General features: G+C 31.6%; 1 pseudogene; it reads right to left on the reverse strand.

Annotated features, from left to right (window-relative positions):
- The window catches only part of LOC130499028 (uncharacterized), a 127,445-nt pseudogene that overhangs the window by 102,121 nt on the left and 3,273 nt on the right, over window positions 1–22,051 (reverse strand).

Raw genomic sequence — 22,051 nt, forward strand, 5'->3', positions numbered from 1 at the left:
CTATAAAGTAAAGGTATAAAGGGTCTTTTACCTTCTTCTTTTTACAACGAAAAGCTATTATATTAGTTAAACTTGAGGTAGTTTGGGTAACTAGATCGGAATAGAACAATCAATAAGATAAAGCTTTCTATGGTATAAATATCTTTCACCTTTTTAGAGCATCTCCAAAAAGACTCTCTATTTTAGAGTTTTCAAAACTCTAAATATGAAGTTTCAAAGTGTTTTTCTCCAAAAGCAAAACTTCAAATCTAACTTCAAAATTATTTATATTTTACACTATGGTTCCAATATTTGTTATAATTAATATAAATTCATAAAAATTTATAAATAACTAGCACATATATAAAATATCACATTGATATTAATTAATAAAATCTTACAGTAAATATATAAATCATAAATATAAATATATATAACTAAATATTAAACTACAAGAAAAAAACACTCTATTTTGAAACTTGCAAAACTTCATATTTGAAGTTTAAAGATGTTTTTAAATTTTATATTTGAAGTCTAAAAATGTTTTTAAACCTTAAAACTTCTTATTTTAAGGTTTGTATTTAGTTTTATGTGTAAAACTTAAATTTATGAAAACAAATATGAAATATTATGAGATATGATTTTTTTAAAAAGATTAAAATGATAAATAACAAAATATCTAAGAATCATAAAATGTAGTATGTAATTGTAAGGACCAAAATGCAAATAAAAAGTGAAACTTCAAATTTGAAGTTTTGAGTAGTGATCCTCTATATTTAAAGTTTCACTATTAAAAACTTCAAATTTGAAGTTTTGAACTTTACTTTTAGAGAACAAAAAACTTCAAATATGAAGTTATAGAGTTTCTTTTGGAGATGTTCTCAATGAAACATTTTTGGTCATTTTTCTTTTTTTTGTATGTTATGGTGAAAATACTTATTTTAATGTCTTTTGGGAGAATTGCTCTATTAAAATTCGAAAAAATAAAAAAAAGAAATATTTTTGTTAAAAAAGTTTAGGATAACCTTTGATCATATTTTCTTGAATTTATAAAAACAGTTCTCAAATTCAAGAATGTCGTCATAAATGTATAAACAAGCTTCTTGCATGTAATTTGGATATTAAGTAAGTCCTTTCGAAATGTATAATCATTTTCTTGAATTTGTTTATATGCATATTTAAGAAAACATCACTCAATACATAACATATTTCAAAATTTTACGAATATGATATATATATATATATATATATATATATCAAATTTATTAAGGTCGACTTCCAAAACCTTTAGGAAAATGTTATATATACTTAAGAATATTTTACTAAATATACATATAATTCAAATTTAATATGGTATTTATATATATATATATATTCATGAAGATCTTCCACAATATACATTCTTAAGAAAGTATTTTTAATAAAGATTTATGAAATTTTCTCTAAATTATGTGAAGATATTGAATATATATATATATATATATATATATATATATGTATATGGGAAATTGTCTAAAATACTATTTTCATAGTACCACTTTTCATGTTTACACTAACCACTTTTACCACCACTTTTAATAAAGGGTTTAGATTTGAAGGTTTAGGATTTAAGGTTAATATTTGATGTTTTAGGGTTTGGGGTATATAGTTTAGGGTTTAGAGTTGAGGATTTAGGGTTTATAGTTGATGTTTTAGGGTTTAGGGTATTGAATTTAGGTTTTAGAGTTTAAGGTTAAGGGTTTAGAGCTGAGAATTTAGGGTTTAAGATTTAGAGTTGGAGATTTAGGATTTAGAGTTTGGGGTTATAATTTTGAAAAACATATAAAAACAAGAATATAAGAGTCTTTAACTTTTTAATGAATGATGTATTTTTGAAAATGTATTTTTATTGGTGGTAAAGATGAATAATGATACTATTAAAGTGGTACTTTTGAAAATTTCCCTATATATATTGTAATACTTAAGCTGTCTTCTCTGTCATAATATTTAAGCTGTTTTAACCATGTGTCAGTGGTCGAGTGGTATGTGCTCCCTCCTGTTGTCCGCAAAGTCGAGGGTTCGAGGCTACCTCTTGCAGATTTGTGGTGATTATCTTGAGGGACATTTGGACCCAATAAGAAGAAGCTCAGATCTTCTGCGCGTGGCCACTGGTGGTTTAACATGGGGTGATCACCAGCTCTCCTGGATGCCTTCGGAGGGCTCTCTGGCGGGCAATGCCCAAATTTCCGAGACGGTCATTAGGCGCTAGTCGGATTCCTTTCGAGGCATTCGGATACCAGGATCATCTAAAAAAAGTTTAAATTGTTTTAAACATTGCTAATTGACATGCATATGCGATCCATGAAATACCCCATAGAGAACTTATAAAAAAGAGATTATTGAACACTTTGAACATACTTTGAAATTTTCTCTAAAAATAAATTTATTAAAAAAGTAATATTTAAACTCATTAGAAATTCTATTTTACTAAAACATGCAGAAATTCCATATCTCCAAATAATTTTACAAGAGACACTTAACTGAAGCATGCTCAGTCTGGAAAATGACTTACAACCACATGATATCATAAATAATTCACAGAGACAAAGACAATTGCAAGCAACCACATCATATCAAATTTTCCATTCAGGTTGTTGTACATTAAATCATCATTGATCTTCTTAGTTATGTACTCCTGCATAAAAGGACGTTGTGGATCTAAGTAATCACTGGTATCAGCAATCCTGTAAATACTGAAATATTCAAAATCAAGTAAAATATGAAACTTAAAACTAAAGTTAAAAGTGATCTAGAGTAGACTCTAATATGAAACATCAAGAAAGGGTAGCCCAAAAACGGCGAGAGAAAACTTGATGTAGAAGAAGTTTCACCCAACTTTATTAACTGCAAGAACACATACACTAGGTAAATATTATACGGAATCAAATCCTATGTAGATGAAATCTTAGGGTTTTCCACCTCTTCTTCTGTAAAAGGGGTAAGCCTTAAATACTTTTCTATATAGAAAAAACATAGAGAATATCTACCCAGTTGAAGAGCCAATAACGGTCGACGAAAGAGCAGCTACCAGAGCACCATCTAGATTTTTGATATAAGGTTCGGATGGAAACGGACTATTTTCTTGTAGATATGGTTCGTGTGGAGCCTTAGAACGAACATCTACATCATTTCATCTCTCATATCACAGATCTAGGCTAAAGTGAGGGTTTGTTGCAATCTCTATTTCCTTCAATCATTCTCTCATCATGTTAGAAATGTCTCGTTTGATCATTCATACTTACATATAGTTGTTTTGCATAGATATATTTATACTTATACATTATAAATCTTTACGGTTGTTGTGTGAAAAACATTGATCTATTGCTTGGCTACTTAAATGAACATGGTTGAATGATTTTTGAGGATTGTATTAGATGATTGCAGTGTGTGTGGATATAGCATGCATAGTTGGTGTATAAGAGTTATAGAATGGTTTAAGGCCTATATGTGCCTCTGCAATGTGATTGAGAGTTCTCGGGCGTTACATCGTTTATTTTTTGGCCTTGTGGAGACCGAATAAGGTGGCATAATTCATCGCCAGAGCAGACAGGTGGTGTGCCTGTGTGTGGAATTGTGAAGTTGGTGCAGATCACGCGTGAACCAATTTAGGTAACGTGATTGCGTGAAGTTTGAACACATGTGGACTGAATGGGTGAGCTCTCACGTGAAGTTTGAACACATGTTGGCAGCGTTGAAGTTTATCCTCATTTATTGTTGTTAACTCTTGTTTTACTGCATGTTCTAGCTATATATTAAGGCTACTAGATTCTTTCTCCGCGCTACGCGCGGAAAAGTGTGTTGATAGTTTATTTTCCGATCATATATTTCAATGTTTGTGTTTGGAATGAAAGTGTCAATGAGAAAGTCGGTGAATTATTTAAGGGTGCTCAATCCAGTAAAAACAAACTAATTATAATCGAACCTAGCCGAGATTAAAAAGTGGTTTTAATTTGGTAATCCATAATATACCGAATAGATTTGATTTTTAAGAAACCGCGCTATCCATAATATTCTGAATAAAAGTGGTTTACTCGGTTTTTTAATGATTATGTAAATATTTTGTTCTCCCAAAACCTGAGTCATCTGCATTTGTTAAATGGAACACACTTATTTACATAGTTAGATTTTATATACTTTGGCCGAAATATTTTCAAACCCCTAAATTTAGAATCATTGAGTTACACTACCAAATTTAACAGTTAAATAATAGAAACAAAATTGAATCAAAATTCCAAACGTAAAAATAATACAAAAAATAATAATATTCTCCAAACCAATTCATGAAAATACATTATCAACAAAAAAATAAAACAGCCCAAATTAACCAGACTAAAACCTACTTTTAAAACAAACCATCACCAGGACTTGATATTAAAATCATATAAACAAACGTTGCTAAGAACCCAATCTCAGACAATATACAAATATAAGATTGGTCAGAGTAAAAAAAGAGAGGCTGAATTAGAATATTACTTGGAGTTGGCAATTATAAGCCTTTTGGGTCTACAAACACTAACCAGTTGAATTAATCAATGGTGGGTTGGACATCGTAGTACATAAAAGACATGCGAGGGATGACACTGAACTGAAGGCAAGGGTATCGATGCTTGAAAACAAAAACAAAAACATTGCCGAATGTACGTGATTCCCGTAGAGCTGCTTCCTCCTCTTCCGCTCCAACAACCTCACTGATTCTAAGTTTTACAGCTTCCCCTAGAGCTGCTTCAAATGTTTGTGTTTTATAAGAAGCTGGAATGAGGGAAAAGATCCAGGTGAGAGCTGAGACTTCGTTTCTAACACTGTAAACTCCTCCTGGAGTGCAAGCATCATCGCCAAAGTAAACTTCCACTTGCATTTCACTCAATCTATCATCTAAAGCAACTTAACAGTGACTCACTTTGAACCAAGTACTGCAGATCACTCGTAAGCTAGAGTTGATGATAGCCATAGATGCGAGATGGAAAACATATTAGTAGAATGGGGTCAGAGAAATGGAGTGAAAACCAAACTGCAGATCACTCGTAAGCTTTATATGTTGCAATGTATTAATACATGTAGCGAGAATATACACTCAAATTTCCAAACACTAAGCCAAAACACGGACATGCTAGTAGCAGGTTTAGGCTTATCTATCACAATATGTCCAACGAATCTGGAAAAGCTATGATGTTTGGGCTTATCTATCACAAGAACACAATACTCGAAAATGATTTAACTGAAACACATACTGAATACACAATTTTGGAACACAATACTAACAAATCTGGATTCTAGCATACTGAATAGAACAGAGAATTTGATTCAGAGCTCCTTCAAGATGCTGGGTTTAATTAAGCTGCAAGCCTGCAATCAAAGAAATGAGGATATAGCTCTTAGTACTTCTATGTCAAATATCAAAAGATGGTGAAGATATTAAAAAGGCATCAAAGACTCAAATCTTCCAGAAATTAAAAATAAAAGTATAAAACTTTAGTCATTCTCATGCTTTAAAAGAAAAAAAACAGCAATTACACATCATCTGCTTGAGCAATATTCCATTGATTTTAGAATATAATCAATTTGGGAAACACTGAATAAGATGGAGACTGAATAAGAGGGTTTTCATAACTAAATTTTACCTTTGTGTTCGTCTGTATGATGAGAACAATCGACGTGGAGCTCAATCGCGTTCATCTGGAGAGGGATCAGAGCCGGTGGGTGGCACCTGCCGTGCACGTGAGGCTGGTAGCTCGGTAAGTCCGTGTTATCTACGATTCCCGGGTCGGGTATAACTGCATAAACCATCGGCGCCGAAGGAAGGTAAGCTTGCACCGTGGATGATCTCTCCATCAGCGCCATTAGCCTCGGTGCGGCGACTGCTCAGTCTTGTCCGAAGTATATCCGTTTGGCTAGTTTAAGCCCGTGGTCCACCGCCCTTGCGAAATCCTCCGCCATATCTAATACACAGACAGGCGTAGAGTCGTTTAACTGTATAGATTCAGTTCCTTTTTTCAGACAGCGAGATTACTTCGGAGTCGTGTCTTTTTTCCATTGGACATAAAATTTGAGGAAGGTGTTTATATAAGAGGATAAATCAACGAAGGTAAAATGATATAATCTAGTAAATAAATGAGTAAAGAACGGTATTGAATGAGAAGAGAGAAACAGCGAAGTTGCAGAATTTGGAACAGTGAGGATAAAGTGAAGAAGTCGTGACGGTTGTGATTTGTGAGGAGAAATGTGTAAAGATGATCTGACGTGGCAATTAGAAGCTATGTGATTGGCTGATTTATTGATCTGACGTGGATAGCTTAGAATTGGAGAGTATTCTCTTTTTAGTATAGTATAGATGGTTTTGATGATTGTTGGTGATTCATTTATTGTTGTTAACTCTTGTTTTATTAACTCTTGTTTTTCTTGTTTTATGTTTTTTTTAATTTAAATAATTAAAGTCAAAACACCAAGCTAAGTAAATGATGTAAATTAAGTAAGAGAAAAGACTAGTCAATTGTAAAAATATGAAAATTCATGTAATCAAGCAAAACTGATATACATAAACTGGATATATAACTTGAATCAAAGATTTAAGATTATCTCATTTTCTTGTTGACAACACTATGTTTTTAACACCTAGTAGGCTTAACTTTGTTGATTACTCACTACAAGAAAACATAAAAGTTTTCAACAGATTTATAACAAAATCAAATCCGTCAAAATTTTATAGGAAATTCCAACGGAATAAAGTAGAATTAAAGATGTTTAAAAAAAACAAATCTGTCAAAAATTTGTTAGAAATGTTTGACAAATTCGCAAAAAAATTAAATACATAGTTATTTTCAATAATTCATTGCAAATTTTTGACGGATTCAAGACGGATTAAATAAATATTGTTTTTTCATAAATTTATAGGGAATCCATTAAAAATTTCAAAGTGTTCACGACAGAAACAAATAAATAATTTCTGAAGAAAATAAATATTTATTTATTTTTAATAAATCCGTCAGAAATTCTTGAAAAACTACAGAAACATTTAATAAAAAATTATATCTATTTAATTTCATCAAAAATTCTTTGGAAATTATAGATGAGTTCCAGAAAATATTTAAAATAAATTTTTATTCATATTAATCTGTCGGAAACCATCCAAAGTTTTGACGGATTCCCAACAGATTTACAATAATTTAGGTTTTAGGGTTTAAAGTGGGTTCAAAATGGGTGTAAAATAGGTAATAATTTATTTGCTAAAGATGAACATGTATTATAATAATGATAAAACATATGTTAAAAAACAAATATTACTACATTTGCATATAATAAATCAGAGGCCTAAAATTTAACCAAGAAAAGAAAGCGTCAATATTTTTGGAAATCACCTAAAGTGAAAATATCCAATCAATTTTTGATGAATGCAGTCAGTCAGTAAATTTTAATACATAATTTGTCCAATTATCATCTCCTTCTCCCTCGATCTCTCTCTCAAAATCCATCAAAGTTACCCCTCTCTCCTAATGAACACAGTCAAAATCACATCTCTCTCTTCTTATCCATTTATCATGTAAGGTTCTTTTTAATTTAGATGAGATCGTTAGATTAGTGTTTGGTTGTTGGTTATAAGGATCTACATTTTATTGTTATGATTTTATTTTTTTAAGGGATTTGGATGTTTGTTTCAAAACTGAATGTTAGGGTCTTAGAATTTGGATGCTAGTTTTAGGATTTAAGATTTTAGTTTTAGGATTTGATAGTTTGAGCATCTTTTTAGGGTTAGTTAAATACTAAAAACATTTTATATTTAAAAAAAATATTTTGGATTTTTAAATAATTATGTTATTTAAAAAATATTTATACAATTTCAAATTTATAATGTTTTTATAAGCACTTTTTGTAAAATTTTGAGAATCTCAATGAATCTTTCCGACATAACGTTTTTGACAAAATTTTGACAAACTTTTGTTCGTCAGGAATTTTCACGACAAGTTTCTGATTGGAAAAGTTTCATTTGAACATTTCGTCAAAAACTGTTCGAAATTTTCCATCAGGAATTCGTCAAGATTTTTTAATTGATTTCCAATAAATAATGTTCTCGACGAATTAGAATTGACGAAACATATTCGTTAAAAATCAAATGGAAATGACCTTTTTCAAGAGATTTCCGATGGATATATCTGTTAGGGATATAATTAAGGTTCATGCACTCCAAAATATTTATAAATAGTTGTGTTATAAATTTAAACATGAATAGACTAAAACTATGGTTCATACAATTAAAAAAAAATCAAGAATGAGTTGAACATCACTTTTTATCAGAATTGAACACAAATACTTATTACTTTCCTTCTACCTGTTACCACCAAGTACTTGATTTGATTTTTCAAGTACTTGTCATTATCAAATCAGATTTCAAGTATTAGAATTTTGATACTTGCAATTATAAGAGAAGTAATAAGTTCTGGAAACAAAGATAAGCCACCCTGATTGATATTACACGTCTTTTTTAATATATTAAAATAGATTAGTAACAAGTTAAATCGGCAAAGAAGAAACTTACCAAATCTGAGAAAGCCCTTGCTGCCTCGTTCTGTAATGAAGATACTCGTGGTCAAGAAAGGTGGTCTTGTGTAGACGCTAAAGAGGGAGAAAGAATAAGGAGCTGGTGTCCCAAATTCCCAATGATAGAGAATTTGCAATCTTGGTTATTCCCCTTATGAATATATTTAGTCGGATCGTGCCGAGCGTTTCCTCGTAGGCTCTATTAAAACCAGTGAGATAGTTGGTTGAAGGTTTCATTTCTCGAAGGTCAAATCCCAAATTTTCAAAGTTTCCATAAAGATAAGGTTATCTGAGCTAAATGTATTGATGAGAAGTTGGTTGACCTCAAAATGTTCTTGGTAAGCACTGCAAGTAAAGGGTCGTTATGGAGTGTGAACATCACTGTCATTCTCTTCAGAAAAAGTGAATTAAATGTCATTCTCTGGTTTGGTGGGGCATTGTTTAGCTGTTGTCGCCTTTCTTTAAAATTCCGGACAAATTCTTTGCATGGCGACATCACTCCCATGATTGTGTTAATACGTCGATTGACATGTGGTCTTCCTCTCCAGAGATGTATATGCCACCTCGATGCACCGATCCTGGAGGGACCATAACATTAGGAATCAATGGTATTGTTGGATCCCTTCTTGGTTTTAAGTCTCCATTTATACAAAATCTTTTGGCCAATCTGAAGAACCATATCAACACAGGTCCAGTGAGGCTCTCCATGAACAGCTAGCAGTATTCAGCATCATTTTCTTTGTAGGTAAAGTGTGCTCGTCCCACGGATATGATGAATGCGATATGTGATCTGTGGGATCATAATCGCCTTAAAAGGACTGGACACGCATCCTGTCTATTTGAGGAACCTTGTGTGACACTGCCTCACTAGTGTTTTAGTCAAGTGCAGTTGAATGTCACATGAGTCTTTGTAGTTTCACTTGAGAAGTTCTTAAATCATTTGAGTATGTTTTCAGCATAATGATGTTGAGATAAAGTTATCCTGGCAAAAGCCTTTGTAATCTTCACTCCAATAATAACATATGCAAGACCCATGTTATTCATGTCAAATGATTATCTTGATTTGTTGGATGATATCTTTATTGCTTTTATGATGAGTACCCACTATGAATATATTCGAAGTAAACACATTCATCACATTTATTGATGCTCAGACCATTCCAATTCCTCACACTACAAAATGTTTGATGCCATTTTCCTTGAGCTTCCTTAAGATCAGACAAAAACTTCACAAGTCAATAGAGTTCGTTTTCTTAACCCGGAACCATGATTCGTTCGGGTTGTTCTATGTATATACCCTTCTCTAAATCTCCATTTGAAAATATACTTGTAGCATTAATTATGGATTTCCAAGTCTTTGAATGCTGCAATTCTAATCAACATTCTGATTGAAGTTGTTATCATGACGAGAGAATATGTGTTAATGAAACCTAGAGCTTCTTTATGTTTCAATCCTTGAACCACAAGTTTGGTCTTGTATTTATCAATTGAGACGCCAATTTTCGACCTTGTTCTGAAGATCCATTTACATCATATTCCTTCAAAACCTTGAGGTAAATCAGTTATCTCATACGAGATTCTACATCATTGATTAATTTTGCTACTGACTACTTCTTTCCAAGATGTGTGTCTGGTGTAGACATAGCCTATGTGTAATATATAAGTTTATTATCAGAGAGAAATACCATCATTAAATCTTCATCATAAGAATTTTTCTTACCAGATCTCTTGCTTCATCTAGGTTCTTCTTCAAAGTCTCTCACTTCAGTAATAGAAGAGTATCAGAAATACTTGCCTCAATAATAGAGGTAATACATCTCTTTCTTCACGAGTGTGTTTTGAATGATCTAATATCCTTACATGGAAATATATGTTCAAAGAATGATTAATTATTTGATTTCATAATTGTACTGACATAGATATTTGGTATATCTAAATTCATATTGTGACCTTTTGAGGATGTGACATTGTAAGTTTTTCTAAGCACCTCTATAATTTGAGGGATTTGTATGATGGTTGAAATGGTGTAATGCATGTTTCCTTTTGAGGTATTTTGTTGATGATATAGTTTGTGGTGAATAATGCTTCCCACAATGATTTTGGGCTAACTCAAATGCTTACAACTTGTATGCATCATTTCTATTAGAGGTCAATTATTTTTTTTGAAACTTTTTTAATTCTAGTGAATAGAGAGCATTCGTTGGATAATGTTCTCTACTTGACAAAAAAACATTGAATGGTCTTTCATGTTCACCTACTCTCTTACGTCTAACTGTTTGATAGTACTTTCCATTTTTTTCCTTTTTGTGGTTGTGCATTGAATTTTCCTAGTCGTTGTTTTTACAAGTAACAATTAAACATAGTAGTATCTTCCACAATCGTCTGTGAAACTTACATACTTTTTAACATACATACATCAAGCCTCACAAGTTTGTATGTATTAAACTTATGTGTTCGGTCGTTCGTTTGGAATGAGGTGATAGTTTTTTGTGAGTTTTTTATTGACACACATTTCACATTTTTCTTTGCTAGCTTTGGACTTAGGATCATGTTCATATTTATGAGTGACACAAGCAACCTAATTCTTATTCATTGGAATTTTAGAAACATAAAATAGTTTTTTTATTAACGATTTTCATTGCACACATATTGATCAATGCAGATTTAACAAAACATTTTTCACTAACACCATTATTCCTGTAAATCAGCAGATCAAATTCAAAAATAATTTCAAATCCATGCTTACTCATCAGATAACCATAACTAAGATTCTTCTTCATGTCATGAACATGTTTCACCTTATTGAGAATGACCTCCATACTTGATGTCATCTTTAACATAACTTCCAATACTTTCCTTCAATATTAGTTGTGACACATTTTCCATCATCACTTGAACATCAGCTTTACACTTTTGATTTGTACTTAACATATCTTTGTCAATGAATATGTGTGTAATGGGTGTTGTACCATATTTTGGGGGGTTTTCTTGAAACATCTCATCGTATGTAACCACATCGCATAGATCAGCTTCAGTTTTGTCTACTTGAGTTTACTATGTAGCCTTGTTGCAATATTACAAAGTTATATATCCCAATTTGCCATACTGATTAAACTTTTCAAAGTTTCATGATAATTATGTTTGCTTATGTCAGGAGCATTTTTAGAAAAAATGATCTTTAAAGTTTTGACTTATATGGATACATTAAACAGTTAGTCCACCAGACCTTTTTTTTAATCTAGCCTTTGCATCAGAAGTTGATATGCGTCCATGCATAAATGTTAGAAGAGTCCTTAGGTCTGTATTATCTGTAGGTAGAACTGATTTGACCTCAGTAAAATACATAGCCAGATTCAGAATAGTAAAAAAAATCATCATTTGCCGTCCCTTTTTTATGCAAGTCAAAAAAAATATTTGAGGAGAAGAATACTCCAAGCATCGACTGATGAGACCTGGTCGATATTGATCAATATCACGACAACGGAGACGATCTATTGCCACTTAACTGTGTCGATCGACACTAACATCAATGAGGAGGTATATCGTTTTCCTTGTTAAATTTTGTACTTATGATTTATGTTCTTACCAAACTTCGACTAGATAAACACTGGGGATAATGTTATTTAAGCATGGGGGAGGTTTACTGATATTAATTTATTTCTGAGTCTTATCAAATGTATTCAAAACAGTGTGTTATTGAATCAAAGAGGTTATGATCAAATAATTTTTTATTGCTACTCTAATCACTCTCTAGCACCGTCTACATATACTGATTGTAAGATGTATTAGATAGAAACACCGCAGTGTATTACTTAATGCTAACATACACACTTGCTGAGAATGTTTGGAGAAACCAAATCTGACTTCCAACCTTAATCTACTCTACTTTCTTGTTTTGAGGCTTGGTATACATTGGATCAAAGTCCTTCAAGTCTGGATGGTAAAGTCTGTGTGTTTCTGATTTCCCTTTCACCTCTCTTCATCATCCATAAGTATAAAAGATTGAGATGATTTCCTGGAAGATGCAAAGGGCTAGGTAAATTATTACATATGACCCCATCATTCTAATTTAGAAAGTCATTATTACACATCGTTGGAAGCAAGGAATACATAAATTACCTGTTACCCCACTATTCGCCTACACTTTGCCAAAAAAGCTAAAAAGTAGTCAAATCAATAAAGATGAACAAAAATGTTCATTGGAATTGAAATAGTGAGGATTAGTGAGGGAAAGAGTCAGAGAAGACTACATGTGGGTTAAGAAACTTGCTTGAGTTGATTCCATGTGTCCCTTGATCGATACTCTCAAGACGTAGCCTACACATCTATTTTATGCAGAAATGAGGTTAGTAGTACATTGAAAGCATCTAAGGTTAGTAATGATTCACTTCCACCTATCATATTTGCAGAAGTGAGAGTAGTGATTTTATATTATGTGAGTCCCTGTTTTTTTCAAACCTCTTTCATTATGAATGTCCTCTGTGTTTTGCTTGAGAACAAGCAAAAGGGTAAGTCTCGAGGAGTTGATATACCATGGATTTTACCTATTTTTAGCCATGGTATATAACTATTTTATTATTCTGTTTTGGAGTATTTTTAGCATAATTACATGTTCATGTATGATTTGGAGAAAAGTTGTTTGGAGATAAAATTGGAAGATAGTCGTAGCTGACCATCGAACCAGTCCAAGAGTCGACATTAAGAGTCAAACATCAATTGACGAACATCATATGTCGTCGATTGACAGCAAAGCACGCAAGGCCCGACTTGAAGCCCAAGACTTGCATATTTACGGAAATACTCTTGGCCGACTTTAACCTAATATTTATAGGCTCTGCCATTGTTCTAGGCAACACACACTTTAATACTTTATAAAGCAAACATATTTAAAGTTTTTTTGTAGTTTGGAGAGAAGATCCAAGATTCCTTCAGAGCTTTGCATTGGAACTCTAGTTTTTCGTACTTTATGAATCTATGCAATTTACTTTTATGTTTTTGTGATTTACTTTGCTATGTCTGAGTAATTTACTTGTTAGATTTAGGGTTCAATAAGGTTATGAGGGATTAGCCCAAAATATAGAGCTCCTAAGGTGATAGATATCCTTCAAGGAATTGTTGTTAATGCTTGTGTTCTAGAGTAGATTACTAGAACCTTGAACTTAGGATTGTGGATAACTCCCACGGTAGGTTCTGCACAAAATAGATTCTATTGAGGTAGGATTGTTAGAAACAAGCTACAGCTTATTTAGTCAACCTCTCGATCAACTCGTTAAAGCATGTCTACGGGAAACATCGATCGATGCTAATCTCAAAGCATCAATAGACGTTCGACCTGTATCAACAAGCAGAAGCTGAGATACTATACTTAGTCAAAACATAAGACCTGTATGCAAAATCTGGATATTTTTACACTGGAATTCGAGTTCTAGGATTGACAACCTAGGTATTCTATACCACTATAATCATGATTACCTGAAACCCTAAATCTAGCGTTTCGCATAATTGTTAACAACTTCAAACCAATCAGCTGAACAATTGTCTTGTTCACCCTGCTGTTTACTTATTCATTTGCTTGCCTAGCTTAATCATAAACTGTAGACATCTATTGTGTGCCACGTTCCTTATGGATTTGATTCTTATATACTATAACTGAACTCTTTTTTAAGAGAGTAAAGTCAATACTTAGGCTAATTTATGTGATATCAACCGACTTAACAAATCCATAAAAGATATGGGAAATACACAGGAATCATCGTTCAACCTCGTGAGCGATACACCTTATACATAAGATCCTCTCTTTACCAAAGAATGAATCAAATTTTTCTTACACGATATAGATCATTAATTATCTTAAGCCTTAGCCAAATTAAGAGTTCTCTTTTTTCATTCTAGGATTTACAGTAAATCAATTTTCACTTCAAAGATCCATCTTACAAAACCGATATTTACTATTCGAACCATAAAACATCTTATAATTGTGTTTACTATGTTTTTCAGAAAATATATATATATTTGTATTCAATGAAGTTTTGTGGATTCTATAGGTTACAATTATATACGTGAGTGGAAAGTCTACCAGAAGATTAAAGTGCCAGTAGAGATTGTAGTGTCATTTTTCATATTTTTAAAAAGTCACTGATTGATGCTGGTGTGTCAATAAAGGTATTTGAAGGATATATGCTGACATACTTCACAAGCCAATAGTTAATGCATGTGCTAAAGAAGATAACCATGAGTGATGCTTGAGTTCTAAAATGCAGTCAAAACGGGTAAAATTGTTAGCTCCAAGCCTGGCGCTGGGGTAAATCCCGTGAAGCATGGACTTGGGACGCCAAATATTATACACAGATCTGGGGCGCCAATAACAGAAATATTTCCTTGGTGTAGTGGCTATCGAGCTAACATGTCTCCTAGAGGTGTCGGGTTTGATTCCAGTAAATGGCAACATTTTTGTAAATTTGCTTTAGGCGTGTCATTATTCTGGACCGGCACTGGTTAGCGTAGATTTTGAATAAGTTTTAGAACTCAACATAAAATGATAAACTTTCTCATCTAAAATGTTGAGAAGTTTGAGAATATTTTATTGAACGACTTGTGAAGTACTTCAACGAAAATAGAATCGGAGCTAGATATGACCAGTTGAAAATGAGAGATTATAATAGTTGGATGACGTGAGTGAAGATGCAGAGTTTTTATGTACAACTTCTACCAGTTGGGTAGGATCTCTTACAACAAAATAAATAATGGAAGGTTCGAGCTGGATATGAGTAGCTGACTTAAACAGTGAAGATGGAGCCGAGCTACAGGTAAACTACAGGTTACTTGAAAGCCAAGCAGCCGAATACAAAATTCATTAGTTTGTAATTATTACTTACCTCAAATATCCCGGTTTAATTCCCTTTTGCCACCATTTCATCTTATTTCTGTTACAAAAAAAAAATCATAAGAAAAAGTTTTACAAAATACTATGTACAAGAGTTAGAAATATTCTATAAGAAAGATTAAGAATATCTCGTCGTTGGAAAGTTGATTAGGGTTATCCACAAAATATACAGAATATAAATATGTTATGGGGATATTTGCATTGAGCTTAATAGACAAAAAGATTTTTAGCAAAAAGATTTAATAAATTGTATGATGAGTGAAACACAAATAACTAAAGAAGAGAGAATTTTTTGGACCATGTATTCTATCACAGAAACATTTGAGATAGTGTTTTCTTGTTAAGTGATACTTGTAAACAGGGGCGGAGGCAAAGTAGGGTTTGTGGGGTCACCTGACCCCACTAAATTTTGGGAAAAAGTATTTTAGTGTATATTTTTCTAAAATTGCTTTAATATTTTGGTAAGTTTTGGCATTTGACCCCATTAATTTATGTTTATATTTCATATGTTCCCATTAGAAAAAAACATTTCTTATAGCATCATATATTGTCAAGTTTTAATATTAAATTTATCTATTATGACCCTGTAAAAAATATTTCTAACTCCGCCACTGCTTGTAAATATATTTTAAAATCTCTAATATGTACATTTACGTAGTACTTTTGACGTTGTATTTATACTACTTCCTATATCAGTCATGTCTTGAACTTTGAAGATATATTTTCTTATCAAGTTTTTCGGCATCCACACGTCTTTTCATTTGTATAATATTTGTTTTATTAGAATTTGAAATTTTTCAAACAATAGACCTTAAAAACGAAAATATAAATTAAGCATATATTTTCTTATCAATTTTCCGAGGCATGTACACGTCTTTTTGTCTCGTATAATATGTGTGTTTAAAATTAAAAAGTTTTCCTTAAACAATCTATACTAGTAAAAGGGACCTTTCGAGGCTCAAGAGAGTCCACATCAGCGAAACAAACTTCTCTCGAAAGATGACACGTGATATAATTAACAAAAAAATGAAAAAATAAATAAAAGTAAATATACGATATAAGGAAAACTAAATAATAAGTAAATATACAATATAAGAAATAGAAAAATTACATTAAACATCTATCTGAAATTTAAAAAAATAATAATAATAATAAACAAATATACAATATAAGAATAGAAAAATACATTAAACATTTATTGTTATATTATAATTTGATATAAAATAAAAAACTTAGAATAAGTAATTATCCGATATAATAAAAATAAAAATAAGTAAATATACAATATAAGAAATAGAAAAATTAAATTAAGCATCTATCTGAAAAATATATAGTAAAATAAATAATAATTAAATATAAAATACAAGAAATAAAAATATTACATTAAATATCTATTATAATATTAGAATAAGTAAATATAAATAATATACAATATACAATATACGAAATATAAAAAGTATACTAAATATTTATCTAAAAAATTAATTTTAATAAATTAAACATCTATCTGAAAAATGTATAGTAAAATAAATAATAAGTAAATATAGAATATACGAAACAAAAATATTACATTAAATATCTATTATAATATTATAATATTATAATAAAATAAATAATAAGTAAATATAAAATATAAGAAATAGAAATATTACATTAAACATTTATCGTAATATTATCATTTGATATAATTCAATATAAGAAATGAAAAAACTACATTGAACATCTAAATGAAAAATGTATAGTTTTAAATTTTTATAATTTATAAATATTTTATAAGTAAATATACAATAATGGAAAAAATAAATAATAAGTAAATATACAATATAAGAAATAAAGATATTATCTATCGTAATATTACAATAAATAAATATACAACAAAAGAACAAATAAATAATAACTAATTATGATATATAAGGAATAAAATATTACATTACAGATCTATCGTAATATTATCATTTAATATAAAAGCAAAAAAAATAGAATAAGTAAATATACAAAATAAGAAAAATAAAAAAAAGTAAATATACAACATAAAAATGGAAAAATTAAATCAAACATCTATCTGAAACTGTATAGTAAAATAAATAATAAGTTAATATATAATATAGAAATAGAAATATTACATTAAACATCTACCATAATATTAGATAAGTAAATATATATATAAGAAAGAAAAAATAGTAAGTATATATACAATATAAGAATAGAAAAATTAAATTAAACATCTATCTGAAAAATATATAGTAAAATAAATAATAAGTAAATATATAACATAAGATATAGAAATATTACATTAAACATCTATCGTAATATTACCATTTGATATAAAAGAAAAAAAATTAGAATAAATAAATATACTATATAAGAATAAATAAATAATATCTCAATATTCAATATAAGAAATTGAAATACTATATTAAACATCTATCTGAAAATGTATAGTTTTACATTTTAAAGTAAATATACAATATATAAAATGGAAATACTACATTAAACACATATCTGAAAAATGTAGTTTTTACATTTTTATTATTTCCATTTCTTTTATGTGAATAGACCACTTATCTCGCTCTCAAACCACATCATTGTAAATGTCTCTGTCACTTATATCACAGAAAAACTATCGAAGTGAAACAGTCACAGGTACACAGGTTGGTAAAAGAGTCTCATTCCAAAAGAATCATTTTATCTCTAATAGTCTTAAACCAAGTATGGTATGCAATGACCTTAAACAAAAGTCAAGGACAAAGCTTGAAATTAGTTATTCTATATTTGCCTAAACCAGTTTTTAGTCATGGCCAACTATACATTGCTCTCGCAAGAGTAACATCACGTGAAGGTGTTTAAGCATTTTACAAGAAAAAAGTTTCAGCAACTGGAGTAAATAACATTGTCTACAAAAAAATCTTTAACAGCATCCCCACTAATAAGGTATATATATATACACAAAAAATATTATACATGTCTATTCACTATACAAGTTCCTAAATTTGACGGGTAAAGGAGAAAATGACACAAACGGAAAAAAATGAGAAAAAGACAGAATGCATAGATGAAAGGAGATGAATAAATCTTCTTTTATAGGGAAAATATATTTGGATAAGTTCAAATGCAGATAGTGAAGAACTAACTTACATCAAGTATTTTCCATATGACTTCATCACTCATATGATGGTAAATAGTATTGAACAATAACTAAGAAACCAAGTATAGATCTATCATAAATAAACACACCAGTCATAAACAAAACCGCGATTAATATTACAAGTTAAAGAGTATATCATATTAATCTTCAAGATGTAAATAGATCAGAATCTCAAAACAACAAGTAGTGGCGTTGCCATCACATAATGAAAAGGAATCCACTGTCACAAACCATAACTCTAAAGATTATAAAACAACATGATGTTAATAAAGAGCAAAGGTGATAAACACAAAAGATATCATAGATGGAGCAGGCAGTGAAATATAGCAAGAAATAGCCACAAGGGTATAAATATAAATATGCAAAAAAGAACAGAGTCAAAGGATGATAAAGACTTATACTTTAGACATCACTAAAGACGATCCAATTTTAATAATTTGTACCCAGTATCCTTTTTGACACTGTGATGTCACTCAAATTACCCTAAGGAGTGAATTACTCTCTCAAATAAGAGGTTCAATTGTAATACTTAGGGATCGAATCCAGAGAGACTCAAGGATTACACAATAGATTAAATAGTATTAAAATAAAGCTGGGTAAATATGTCTTAAATAGTAAATTAAATGGTGAGCAAGGCAGTTGCTCGATTGATTTGATTTGAGGTTGTTAACAGAAGGAAAGGTAGCTAGACTTAGGTATTATCTCAGGTGTGACAAGTTTGCAAGTTAATTAGGGTTTTTAGTATTCATAGTTCTGAACTCAAACTTTTAGTTTAATCAAATGATTAACTACGCTTGGATCTCGGGTCATCAACTCTCGTTCGATGATCATAAGAAAGTGTCGATCGATAATTCAATGGAACATCGATCGATGCACCTTTCACAATATCGACCGATACAACCCTAGTTGCGTCGATCGATATTGCTTCCAGCGAACCTTAAGATCAGGTTTGATGGGTTCTCTAATCTAACTAGGAACAACTCTCGTTTGTTCTCAGTCAGATTAGAACACACTAGTTTAGTTTTCAGAAAACTGTTAAGTTCTCACTTATCCAAATTAATCCTAAGATCTAGGTCAAGGATGACTAATCCCAAACAAAGTATTAAGAACAACTAGTTGAAGAACTATATTTTAAACACCCTAACAATGATTTATTTGCAATACATGAGTCAACCTTGTGAGAAACCTAAATCTAACAATGAGACTACTCAAACATATTCATAAGAAACATTATGATGGTCTGAATAATACTGCAATAAAATAAATAAGAGTAGAACAAAGTAAAGAAACAAGGGAGTTCAAGATCTTCCCTCTCTCAAGGTGCTCAGATCTCTCTCTCCAATCCTAAGCTTTCTCTCTCTCTAGAATAGTATGAAGCATAGCAGCCAACAATGGCTTAGAAAACAGTAAAATAGGGTTTCTGGTCGACCAAGGGTATAAGGGTAATTTGTGGTTATTTCTGGGCTCAGTTTGTCATAAAATATACTCAGCCCACATTCTGATGTCTCTGTCGATCGACATGCAGTGTGCACCATCGATCGACATACAATCCTCTTCTCGACAGCTTCCTCTCGCGAGGCAGACTGACCACTCTTCAGTAAATTATGCATAACTTCTGCTACAAGATGCGGATTGACCTCAGACCGGTGGCATTGGAAAGCTAACTCACAACTCTATCTTGTGTCAAAAGATGGGCTAAATCCAACGGTGGGAAGGTCTTCATCGAGAGCTAAACATCTGAAGCGTATGTACAGTTCTGCACTTCGAAAGACTCCAAAAGGCACCAAAATCACCTTATATCTCCAAATCGTCCATGAACCTGTAAATACTCTAAATAGACTCCAATACATGATAAATAGTATATAAAAACTTATATACCATGGGTAAAAATAGGTAAAATCCATGGTATATCAACTCCCCCAGACTTACCCTTTTGCTTGTCCTCAAGCAAAACAAACAGGCAGTCTCTCTGAAAGAGGTTTGAAAACAGCAGGGACTCAAAAGATTTTAAAAACTCAGTTCATCATCTCTCTAGTAGTGAAAACCAAATCATTAAACATCCTAACCTTAGAAGCACATTATACAATATCCTAGTATAACAACCAAATTCCACTAGTTCCACAACCTAACAATCATGTCTGACAATCCCCTCTACTAACCTCATTTCTTGCATAAAAATAAAAGTGTAGGCTTTACCTTGGGAGTATCGATCACAGGACACATGGATTCAACTCAAGCAAGTTTCTGAACACACGGGTAGTCTTCTCTGATCCCTTTCTCCCCTCACTCTCTTCTCTGAATCTCTTATTACTTTCAATTTCAATGAATTTCGATGCTGATTCAGACCATCTATTTCATCTCATTGACATTGCATACATTCTCATAAATCATACATTTCTTGCAACTAATGCATTCCATGTAACTTTTTGGGCAAAGTGTAGGCGAATAGTGGGGTCATGGGTAATGTACCTACCCCTTGCTTCCACAATGTGTGATCATCCTTGAGATTTAGAATAATGGGGTCGCTGGAGACACTCCTACCCCTCTGCCTCTCAAGAAATCATTTCAATCTTTTCTTTATAAACTTAGATCTTTGAGATGCCGAAGAGAGAGAAGGAAGGGAACCAGAAACACACAGACTTTTTACCTTCCAGACTTGCAGGAGGATTCCGATCTAATGTATACCAAGCCCCAAGACAAGCAAATCAAGTCAGTATTATATTGGAGGTCAGCTTTGGTTCCTTCAAACAATCTCAGCAAGTGCAAACATAGTTGACAGGTTGATCTACTTTAGTGTCTATAGTACTTCTGCAGTCAGTAAATCTAAGACTGGTCTAAAGAGTGGTTAGATGACAAGTAATAAATCAATTAAGTTATATTCCCTTCTTGACTCAATAAAAACTTTTTGAAAACGTTTTAAATAAGACTCATAAAGTAGATAATCGTTAGTAATCCCCCCAGACTTAAATTACACTGTCCTCAGTGTAAAACAATCAGTGGTAGGGTGAAAATCATAAAGCATAAGTACGATACTTAACAAGTAAGAACGACATACCAGCTCGCTGATGTCTGTGTCGATCGACCAAAGAAGTGGAATCGATCATTGTACCTGAAGCGCTGTCGAACGATATCAACATGGTCTCATTGGTCGATGTGCTGAGCAATCGTCTACTTGGATCTGTTTTCTTTCTTTTCTTTTTTTTTTAACAAGAAGCAAAAATTAGTAATAATCTAAACTAAACTTTGAAGAAATTACCTAATAGTGGGTTGTCTCCCACTCAGCGCTTGTTTTACATCATTGAAGCTCGACGGTCATGTTATATCAATTGGTAGGTGGCAGTCCAAGACTTGTAATTTGTCTGTCTGGTCTCTCTGCTTCCGCCCAATAGTGCTTTACTCTTTGTCCATTCACCTTGAAGTCTTCTCCCTTAGAGTTGATTAGCACTATGGCTCCAGACGGGCTTACTTCTTTAACA

The sequence above is a fragment of the Raphanus sativus genome, chromosome 8 (assembly GCF_000801105.2).
Source record: "Raphanus sativus cultivar WK10039 chromosome 8, ASM80110v3, whole genome shotgun sequence".
NCBI classification, from domain to species: domain Eukaryota; kingdom Viridiplantae; phylum Streptophyta; class Magnoliopsida; order Brassicales; family Brassicaceae; genus Raphanus; species Raphanus sativus.